Source organism: Buteo buteo, unplaced genomic scaffold (genome assembly GCF_964188355.1).
Source record: "Buteo buteo unplaced genomic scaffold, bButBut1.hap1.1 HAP1_SCAFFOLD_212, whole genome shotgun sequence".
Classification (NCBI taxonomy): Eukaryota; Metazoa; Chordata; class Aves; order Accipitriformes; family Accipitridae; genus Buteo; species Buteo buteo.
Genome location: NW_027439376.1, coordinates 91,924 through 102,295, shown reverse-complemented (window position 1 = coordinate 102,295; position 10,372 = coordinate 91,924). Strand labels below are relative to the sequence as shown.

General features: G+C 57.2%; 1 long non-coding RNA gene across 2 annotated transcripts; it reads left to right on the top strand.

The window, feature by feature from the left end:
- The first annotated feature begins 463 nt into the window (after positions 1–463).
- LOC142028242 (uncharacterized) lies at positions 464–9,595 on the top strand. Of its 2 annotated transcripts, none has more exons than XR_012649490.1 (3): positions 464–532; positions 8,303–8,447; positions 8,627–9,595. It is a non-coding gene; the product is annotated as an uncharacterized LOC142028242 (long non-coding RNA). The 2 variants fall into 2 exon arrangements; XR_012649491.1 differs by lacking the exon at positions 464–532 and adding an exon at positions 5,369–5,783.
- Positions 9,596–10,372: the final 777 nt, after the last annotated feature.

Here is a 10,372-nt window from a genome sequence, read left to right as displayed (position 1 = left end):
TCAGGGTTAACTGTTTGGGTGACTAGTGATGATAAATGATCCACTCATCTTTTCATGAAGGAGAAAAGCAAATCGTGGACTTTAGACTTAATAACTCTATCCTCTCTCTGGAAGAAATCTCCCTTGTGGCCTCGCTGGTGGACCTGGGTAAATGGAAAAGATGATACCTGGCAATCGCCAAGTCTTAGAACTAAAATAAGATGGGTATTAAAATCTGTATTTTGACCCCAGTTAACACCTCTTCCAAATGAGATGACTCTTGCCATCTTTCATTCAATCGAGGAAGTGCCTGCTGCTTAACTTCCCAGGGGTGTTGAGGAGTTTTGTTCCGGATTTCGGTCCCCCAGCTGCGGGCCGGGGCTGGAGGAGCCGCAGGTGCGGGCAGTGAGGCTGATGGGGACGGCCCCTCCCTGGAAAGGGGGGGCTGCCGGGGGCGGGGCCGGGGCGGGGCCGGGGCGGGGCCGGTGGGAGCCCAGGCAGGAGCGGAGCGGAGCGGAGCCGTGGCCGGGCTGCGGCTGCCCCTCGGGAGAAGGTGAGCAGGGCCGGGCGCCCCTCGGACGGCGAACGTCGGAGGCGGGGGTGTCCCGGGGGAGGTGGGGGCCGCCTGTGCCGAAGGCCGGGGGCGGGGGGGGAGCTGGGGGCTCACAGGGGGGCTGGGAGCACGTGCGCGCGGGGAGGGAGGGGGGGGGGGCGGCTGGGAGCACGTGCGCGTGGGGGGGGGTGCTCACCGGGCCCCGTGGCGGGGCTGCGCAGTCGCCCGGCGGGTCCCGGGGAAAGCCCCGAGGAGGACGGCGGGGTCCGTGTCGCACGCACGGAGCGGCGGCGGCGGCGGCGGCGGGCGCTGCCCGAAGCTGGAGCCGGGCGGGGGGGGGCCGCGCCGTGCCGGGGCGGCGGCGGCGGGCGCTGCCCGAAGCTGGAGCCGGGCGGGGGGGGGCCGCGCCGTGCCGGGGCGGCGGCGGCGGGCGCTGCCCGAAGCTGGAGCCGGGCGGGGGGGGGCCGCGCCGTGCCGGGGCGGCGGCGGCGGGCGCTGCCCGAAGCTGGAGCCGGGCGGGGGGGGGCCGCGCCGTGCCGGGGCGGCGGCGGCGGCGGGCGCTGCCCGAAGCTGGAGCCGGGCGGGGGGGGGCCCCCCCCCGCCGGGGCGGCGGCGGCGGCGGGCGCTGCCCGAAGCTGGAGCCGGGCGGGGGGGGGCCCCCCCCCGCCGGGGCGGCGGCGGCGGCGGGCGCTGCCCGAAGCTGGAGCCGGGCGGGGGGGGGCCGCGCCGTGCCGGGGCGGCGGCGGCGGGCGCTGCCCGAAGCTGGAGCCGGGCGGGGGGGGGGCCGCGCCGTGCCGCGGCGGCGGCGGCGGGAGCGCGCTGGAGCCGCCCGGACCGGCCCTGGGGGCTCGGCGGGGACTGCGGCTGCGCCGGCGTGGGGGTGGGCGGAAACGGAAGCGGCGTCCCCTCGGGGTCAGGCAGCAGGGCGGGCTGCCTCCCGGGGCATGCCGGGAGCTGTAGTTTTCGCGGACTCGGCGGCCGGGCAGCAGCGCGGCTCTCGGGCGCGGCGTAGTCCTCGCTGCCGCCGCGGCCCCCGGAGTCCGACCAGGTCAGACTCGGGAGCGTTGCCGGTTTCGCGTGGTTTTCCGCGGGCTTCCCGCCGCGCCCGCTCCCCGACCAGCCGTGCGGACGCGCCTCCCAGGCGCATGCGCCGTCCTGCGCGTGGGGCAGCCCGGCGTTCGCTCGCCGGCTCCGGCCCCTCCGGCGCATGCGCGGTGTCCGGGAGCAGCGTGGCGGCGGCGGGCGGTCGCCGAGACCGCGGGTGAGGCGAGCGATCCCCTCCGGCGGGGGCCGGGGCGGTGGCGGGGGGGTGCCTCCTGCCCGCCGGCCGCCCGGGGCTGGCGGGACGGGAAGCTGCGAAGCGGCCGCCGCGGCAGGCTCCCGGTCCGCCGGAGGCGAGCCGGGCCAGGGCAGCGCCGGGCGGTTCCCCGAGAGCCGATAGAAGGGAAGAGGGGACGGAGGCGGGCACCCCCCAGGCGCGGCCAGCGGGCGCCTCCCCGAGTCGCCGGAGCTCCCCCGGCGCCTTCCCCCGGCCCCGCTCGGCCCGTGCGGCTGCCCCCAGCTCCAGCCCCTCCCCTGAAGCCCGTGCTGTAGCCGCAGGCAGCCCCCGAGCCCTGTCGTGAGGGCAGCAAGCTGGCCCTCCGATGTTCTCGAGTCTCCCTGAACGTGGGTGCCGTTAGCAGCGGCGCGGGGAACGAGCGGCGTCTGCGGAAGCCCCTGCGGAAGGAGGGGCTCCGGCCAGGGTCGAGCTACGGTAATAACGGTCACTGCTGCCTCTTTCCCTCTCCCAGAGGCCACGCTGTGAGTGCGGTTGTCCGCTCGTCCCCGGGGATGCCGTTGACTGCGGCAGCCTCAGGCTCGCGTGGGCTGTCTCTGCCTGGCCTCCCTCTCCTCGCGGCACGGGAGCACAGAGGGACAGGCGGAGCGCTTGCTGGCTGTGGACGGGAGCTGCTGAAGCTGGAGAGGCCACAGAAAGGTAGAGAAGAAGAAACGGAAGGCCGGCCGGCAGCTGCGTCCCGCTGCGGGCAAGAGAGAGCTTGCCTCTCTGGGTGTGGGAGGATCCCTCCTCGTAGTCCACAGCAGGTCAGACCGCCGGGGTCTGTATGCATGACCAGCAGCGCGGTACGGCCACGTAGTGAGCGAGCGAGCGAGGCTACGTGTCTAGGGGGCCTCATCTCGTAAGAGCAGCGAGGCGCTCGCGTGTTCCGTTATGTGGAGGACAGCCAGGCGACTGGAGTTACAGAAGAGGAAGGCAGGAGAGAAGGAGAAAGAAGCATCTGAGCTGGCAAGGCCTCCTGGCAGCTCCAAGAGCGAGAGCTGTGGTGAGTGCTGGGCCCTCGGGGCCCTGTCGCTCCTCTTGTGCGTCCCGGTCGCTCCCTCCCTCCCCCTCGCTTTCTCATGCTGCTGTGACATTTGGTTTTGTTTTTTTTTTTTTTAATTTTGCTTCCCTGTACCTCTCCTCTTCTGTCTATTCTCTTGTCCTACTCCCTCTTCCTCCCCCCCCGCCCCTCCCCGTCTTTGTCCTGCAGCCAGTTGCTGTTTTTTCCTTTTCCATCTCCTTGTCCTGATCTGCATCCGCCTCTTTCCCCGCCTCCCAATTTCTCTGGCCTGTTCTCTGGCGTTCTTTTCCTCTCTGTGCCTCTATGTGCTGCTCTGTGTCCCTGCCTTCCTATCTCTCTTCTTCCTACTTTCTGTTTCTCTCTCTCTCCCTTTGTCTTGCTCGCTGTTGCTGTTTATTTTTGTCATTCTGGATCTCACTGGCCCCGTCCTCCTTCCTGGTCATCTCTTACTCTCTGTGACCCTTTGTGCTGCTTCCTGCCCCTTTTTTATTCACCCTCCCTCTCTCTGCAGGGCTCCTGATACCTCGCTTTCTAATTCCCCACCGCCCCGTGCTTCTCACGGTCTTTCTCTTTCTCGCTTGCTCTCTCTCGTTGTCATCGTTCTTGTCTGTCGCTCTGTCTTGCTTCCTGTCCCGTCGTTTCTCGCTGTATCCCTTTGTCCTGCTCCCTGCTCGTATTCGTATTCCTCTCTGTCCTGAGGACCGTCCCAGTTTTTGATCTCCGTCCTGCCGCTGTCCTGATTTTTCCTTCTCTGCCATGTTCCCTGTCCCTCTTTCTGTCTCTTTTCCTCTGTCCTTGCTGCTTATTTCTCCATCTCTGTCCAGACCCCTGTCCCTTCCCCCCCCCGCCCCGCCTTGCTGTCCCTCTGCCTTGCTTTCTTTCACTACCTTCTCTGTCTGTCTTTCTCTGCCCCGTTCCCTCTCCCGCCCTTTCTAACGGTGTCCCCCTGTCCAGCTAGCTGTCGCTGCTTTCTTTTTTCTGTTCCTCAGTATTTTTTTCTTTTTTCCGTATCTCTCTCCCACTGCCCATCGCAGTTGGGTTTTTTTCCCCTCCGATGCTGGCCTGCTCTTTGTCCCTTTTGTCTGTCTCCTCTCTGTCCTTCTGTCATGCTCCCTGTGTCTATTTAATCCCTTCATCTCTGTCCTGCAGCCCGTCGCTAATTTTTTTCCCTCTTCCGTCCCTTTGTCCTGCTCCCCGTCCTTGTCTCTTTCCCTTGGTTCTGCCTCCTGTCCTTTTTTCCTTTCTTGCTCCATCTCTCTGTCCTGCTCCCTATCCCTCCCGCGCTCTCTCTGTTTCTGTGTCCTTCTCCTTGCCTTTCCCCACGTTGTCTGTCTTGTTGTCCCTTCTTTGGTTTTCTTGTTTTCTGGGTGGCTGGGCCCGGCTACCCGCGGGGGTGCTTCGGCTGGGAGGTTTGGGGTGGGGGGCCTGGCCGTGCCGGTGATGGCGGGGAAATAAAGCCTGAAACGGCAATCGAGAAGCGACGCCCTGCCTGTGCTGGGGCTGCCCTGCAGAGGCGTGGGGCCGGGCCCTCTGCAGGTCCCGAGCACTCCCCGAAACTGCGCGTGGGGCCCCGGGGGTGCAGGGCTGTGGGGTGGCTACGCTCGGCGTCGCCCGTGGGCACTGCAGGGTCAGAAATGGAGAACAAGTTTTCTGTTCCTGGGGCTTGACAACAGGCTCGCGTGGCTGATTTGGGGGCTCGGAAACAGACCGAGCTGCGCGGCTTTGGGCCCAGAAACAGAGGTCCGGCCCTGCGTGTTTGGGCCTTGAGAACAGGCTCAGCAGCCGGGTTTTTTGGCTCCCAAATGGGCCCCGAGTCAGGTGGTGTGGGGGCCAAAAGCGGGAGCCGGCTTGGCTGGTTTTGCAGGCGGGTGGGAGGGTGTTGGGGGCTGCGGGGGGAAGCGGGGGGCGGGCAGGGTGCGTGGTCCCTCCCCGTAGATGGGGGTCTGGTTGTGTCGGACGCCGAAGTTCGGGAGGCCGGCACGCAGCCGGCCGAGCTCAACATCTGCGATGGTCTGGGGCGGGGGGGGAAAGGCGCTTTTCAGACCCCACGTGCCCTCTTTGAGTCCAGCTCTTCTTTCTGCGCTGCTCAGAATAGTTATTAAGTAATTAATCGCCCAAACTTAACGAATATTTACTTGGCGTGTAACTCTGCTGTTTAATCCTAATGCTCCAGTTCTGACAGCAGTTGATACGCAACCTTATGGAAAGCCCAGACCGTTGCACGTAGCTGGAGCTTGTAAGGAGAAGCAGCTGAAATCAGCCGGAGCTTCAGTGCGGAGCTGGGGCTTCAACGAGCCAGAACTGTAGCAAGCGGGAGCTGGAACGAGGCGGGGTGTCCGCTGTCTGGAGCGTGCATTAGCCAGAGGCGAAAGTACCTGCGGCTGTAACTGAGCAGGGGGCGCGATTAGCTGGAGCGTCTTTTCGCTGGAGCGTCCGTCGGCCGGACTGCGCTCCCAGCACGGCGGAAGAGCGGCCGGGCGCGGGCAGGGCTGTCCGCAACAAGCAGCTCCGAGCAGCAGGGAGGTGAGTTGTCCTTCTGCCAGCGGGGAGCCCGGCCTCTTCCCTCGGGCATGCAATCCACGCCACGCTCCTGTCTCTGCGTGGAGGGTCTCTCCCGGTCCATTCCCACGGGCAGAAGCGAGGTGGGGGTCCCCCGGCTCTCCCGGGGCAGCCTCCCCTGCGAGGGGGCGCGGGCGAGGTGTCGTCGTCCCCTCGGTACCGGGCAAAGGGGAGAGAAACCGGCTGGCGGGAGCTCCTGGGGTGCAGAGCCCTTCCGGCAGAATCCTCCCCTGTCTTTTCACCGTTGGCTGGGTGTGACAAGCAGGTTCATTTCTTTGTCTCCTCTTCTCCCAGCGTCACCTTCCGCGTCACACGAAGAAAATCCTGCCCGGTTAATTCCGCTTGCTGCTCAGGTAATCGCACGTATCGGGCTGGGGGAGCGGAGAGAAACACTTGCGAGTTCGAGGGCACTACAGATGCTCCACGTTAAACCCACAGAGAAGGCAAATTTGCTGCTAGTGCCGAAAAGCTGATGGAAAAATTGCCGTTAACAGATCGTGCCCTGTTCCTGAACTGGTCCCGTGATGTGTTTTTGGTTCAGGTGAAAGAATGAAATTTCCTGTCTGGTAAATTCAGAGCTGCCTGTTAGCTTCTTTAGGGGGTCGAGTGTTTCTCTTCTCTCTGTTCATACTGATTTTATGGGCAAGTTGGAAATAGCCTTTTACTTTTTTATGTATAACTGAATTTTTAGGAATATGTGGTGTCCCTGTAGTTCGTTTTTGAGCACCTAGATGCCAGTAGAAATGTAATGAGTGAAACATGATGGGAACTGGTACTTGATTTTTATTTGTTTGGGTTTTTTTTTTTTTTTTCCCTTCCCCATTAAGAGTGTTGATGGCACGTTGTCCCGTGGGACAATCCCCATTCCGTTCAGCGGAGTCTTCAGTCTAGGACTTTTAAGTGAAAAAGTTTGTCCTTCCAAAAAGGGACTAGTCATTCCTAGGACCGAGGCACAGCCTTGCAAGGAGAGTCGCTTAAGTACGTGATCGGAATGAAAGCCAACTTTCAGTTGATGTTGCTGCTGTTGGTCTTTGCTTTCATTGATTTCTCCACCACTCCCTCGTGGTTGGGAGCTCTGAGTCGTAATGTTTTTCAGTCTCTAACACATTTCCACCCCCACCCCTCAAAAAAAGGAGAGGCAGTGTCTGAAAGTTAATTAGTTTCCTCACAAATGCGTGAGTAAATAAAATTTGAGTTATGATGATTAAAACCATAGAAATGACACCAGTCTTGCAGATCTGGACTATTTCTGAACAGGCATTCATCACACGCAAAAGTCGTCAGGGTACGGATCACCTGCGCTTCATGCTCTGACAAGACAAAATGCTGAGGCAGGGATGAGCTCTGAAAGAAGAAGGGGGGGGGGGGGGAAGAAGGATACAGGGTCACGGTTTTGTTTTGTTGTTGTTTGTTCTTCGAGAGTGCAATATTGACTGGTGCCAGCCTGCAGAGCTCTTCTGCTGCCTGACCTCTCCTTCTCTTTCATGGCTGTAATTGTCGTTTGGATAATTGTAGAAGAGCAAGTAAGTTATTTGCCTCTGTGAATGTGCTGGTAATACCAGGGAGGCAAATGCTTGAACCGGTAGTGAATAACTGGGCTACGAGTAGAATTTCTGAAGGAAGAACAGCAGCAGCAACAGGAAGCAAATAGCAAGTGACCAAAAACTTGCGTGTGTCAAACGCATCAAAGCTTTCTTGCCGAATGTTGTTTGGCAATATGTTCCAAATGGCTTTTTTTGGTAAACGTAAATTTTCAGGAAGTTCAGGGCTGCGTGTGGCAAAACGTGTCCCTCTGCGTACGCGTCCCGCTACGTAAATAGCGTGGGTCAGCGGCAAGTCCAGCGGCAGGGCTGCTGTTCCCTGCTCTCGACGTTGCCGTAGTAGTGTTGCGGTATTTAGACCTTAACGGACGGGCTGAGGAACGGAAGGAGAATGCCCGTTTTGTGTAAGGGCTCAGAATGCCGACCCTTTTCTCTGCCTGCCGCTCCCCTGTGCGTGAGATGAAGCTGTTTTATTTTTCTCCCTTGTTCCTGGTCTAAATATTTCTGGAGCTGTTGCTGCTGTGGGTTTGCAATTGGTGTTACTGCGTTTTTGTAGCGTTCTGGCGATGGGTCGTTTCTACTGTGGCGAAGCGTCGAGATACGGTTTTCGGTTTAAAGCGTCAGAAACTACGTTCACCGGAACCGGTAACTCGCGGCGTAGGGGAAACCGATCTGGCGCGTGCAGCTGTGCTCGCAGGGATGCTCGGTGGCTCCTCATCAAAACGGCAGGGTGTGTGCGTGGACATCCGTAGGGTTGCGCTCTGGGTCCGAGAGCGTTAACGTATTTTTGCTGTTGGAAGATGGAATGGAGCGTGTGCCTGTTAAATCTCAGGGTGGTCAAAAGCTAGGAGGGACCCTGAGCGGGTTTGGTGGCACAACTGCGGTTTTAAAAGATCTTGCCCGTTTGGAGCAACGGCCTGGAAAAAATGATTCCTTTTTTGCAACGAGGCAGTTCACAAGGACAGATGTGTTGCTGTGCTCTTTAGCAAAGATACTCAACTTGGGACGTATAGGGTGATGAAGCCTCGGCTGTACTAAGGCTTGAGAAAATGTCGGTAGGTCTCTATGTCTGTCACCTGCGTGTATCTAGGAAAGTGAGTTCTAGTGAAAGTGAAGTTGCCAGTGAGTCAAAAAAGAAAGGAAAAAAAAAAGGCACAGTCGTCTGAAAAATGCAAAAGCTCTAGTGGCCCGTGTCAACAACCGTACCGAAGATGACGCAAAAGTAGTTTTTCCTCCGCTCAGTCGTACTGTCTTCACAAACCTTCACAAAAAAAAAGGCAGCTTTGGATTCCTACCCAGCTTTGTGCTAATGTTTTTTTTTCTTCTCTCAGCTGGATGTCAGCTGGCACCGTTTTGCCATGGTTGCCATGGCAAGATTCCGTAGCGGCCTGCATTTGAAGAATATTTTTTATTTGAAGAATAAAATAAAGAGGATCCAGCCAGCAGCTCTATACAGGAGATAACCTGCCTCTCCAGGTGAGGATGGATCCTTCTTAGTGTAGTCCTCAGCACATCCGATCACCAGTGTGCATGGCAGGGTCTGTATGCGTAACCAAAACCACAGTGCAGTCATGTAGTGTGTGTGTGCATGTGAGGCTGTGTTTCTAGGAAGCCTCATATTGTAAGAGCTGTAAGGCACCAATCTATTCTCTTAGGTGGATGACAGTCAAGTGACTGCAGCTACAGAGGAGGAAGGGAGAGGGAGAGAGACACAGACAGGTGTGAACTGTCAGATTCTCTCGGCAGCTCCAAGAGCAGGAGGTACAGTGAGTCCTGAACCCCTGGGGCTGTGTCACCCCTCTTCTGCATCCCAGTCCCTCCCTGCCCCCACCTTCTCTTTCTCTCACTGCTTTATTTTTTTTGTTTTTTCTTCCTGTTCCTCTCCCTTTCTTGTTCTCTAAGTTCCCCTCTTTCTCTGTTGTTCTGCCTCTCTGTTTTCTTTTTCTCTCTGCACTTCTGACCTGTCCCATTGATATAGAGAACAAACTGCTAATTGCTTTATGATTGTTTCTCTGTAACCTTACATACCAAAGACTGGTGTTCGTCAAGGATTAAGCCTGTCAGAGACTGGTATTTGGGAGTGATGAGCAAGAAGGAACCATGAACAATCACAAAACTTAATTAAATGTTTGATGTATTTACGATCTTGTTAAGAAGGCACAAGTAGAGACCTTGCTTGAATAGATAGGGCCAGAAAAGATAAGAACTCCTGCCTTTGTTCTCATCCTTGTAGATAATTTAGCTTAAACTAACCATATGATTTTACACCACTGAGAACTTAGATAATAAGAGCACTAACGAGCACTGATGTATCAAAATATGTAAAAGACCATACTGCGCAGTGTGGGATAATTAGAAGAATAGATACATAGTGAACGAGAGACACAATGGGGCTGTTCAATCTGAGCCAGAGGCACCCCCAAGCAGCAGGCCTCATGGACGCATCGAAGGCTAACTGTTGCTACAAAGTTTGATGAAACAGGCACAAAAAGCTAAGCAAGATGGGCCTACGTGACCGAAAGCAAAATCACTTGAGGAGGGTCAAATAGCGGACAAGTGAGGAAGACTATGGAAGACCACCGGAGGACTCCTGAAGACCACCAGAGACCTTCAATGCGCCTGCGTAAAAGACATTTGCATATGCTAATAGTTTCCCGGAAAACTAATGAATATGTTTAACATTTCTTGGAAATCTAATGAATATGTATGTAGAACATGTACTTAACCTGCACAATTAGGCCCGACGGCGCGCACGACTTTGGTGGGACTAGCCCCCGTGCTGCCCAGTGCTGAATAAACATACCTACTTTACAATATCACCGATTGTGGAGTCTGTTTTCCGCATGTCACCATCCCTCTTTTTTTATCCTCTGTCTCTGCCCTGCAGCCCATCACTACTTTGTCTTTCTCCATTTATCCGTCTGTCTTCTTATGCCAATCTTGTTAATTCCTCCCTGTCTGCCCTTTAGCCCTTCACAATCCCCGCTGCTCTCACCTGTCTGATGCTGTGTCTCTATTTTTCAATTCCTTTCTCTGCCCTGTATTCTGGATACACTTTTACTTTCTTAGATTCTCTTGTTCCAGGTCCCTGTCACTATGTTTTAACTTCTTCCCTCACTGTCCCATAGCCCATTGTTGTCTTTATTATTCTCTCTCTGGTTCCCTGTCCCTATGCTTTATTTTCCCTCTCTCTCCCCTTTAGATCATCAGTGGTTTTGGTATTTCTCAGTCTCTCTCATCTACCTCACTGTCCCCTTTTTTAATTCTTCCTTCTGCCCTGTGGCTCATCACTAATATTTCTCTGTCTGGTATCCTCTCCCTTTTTATTAGTTCCTCCTCTCAGTCCTGTAGCCCATTGCTACCCCCCTCCCCCCGCCCCATCTCTCTGTCTCCCTTCTACT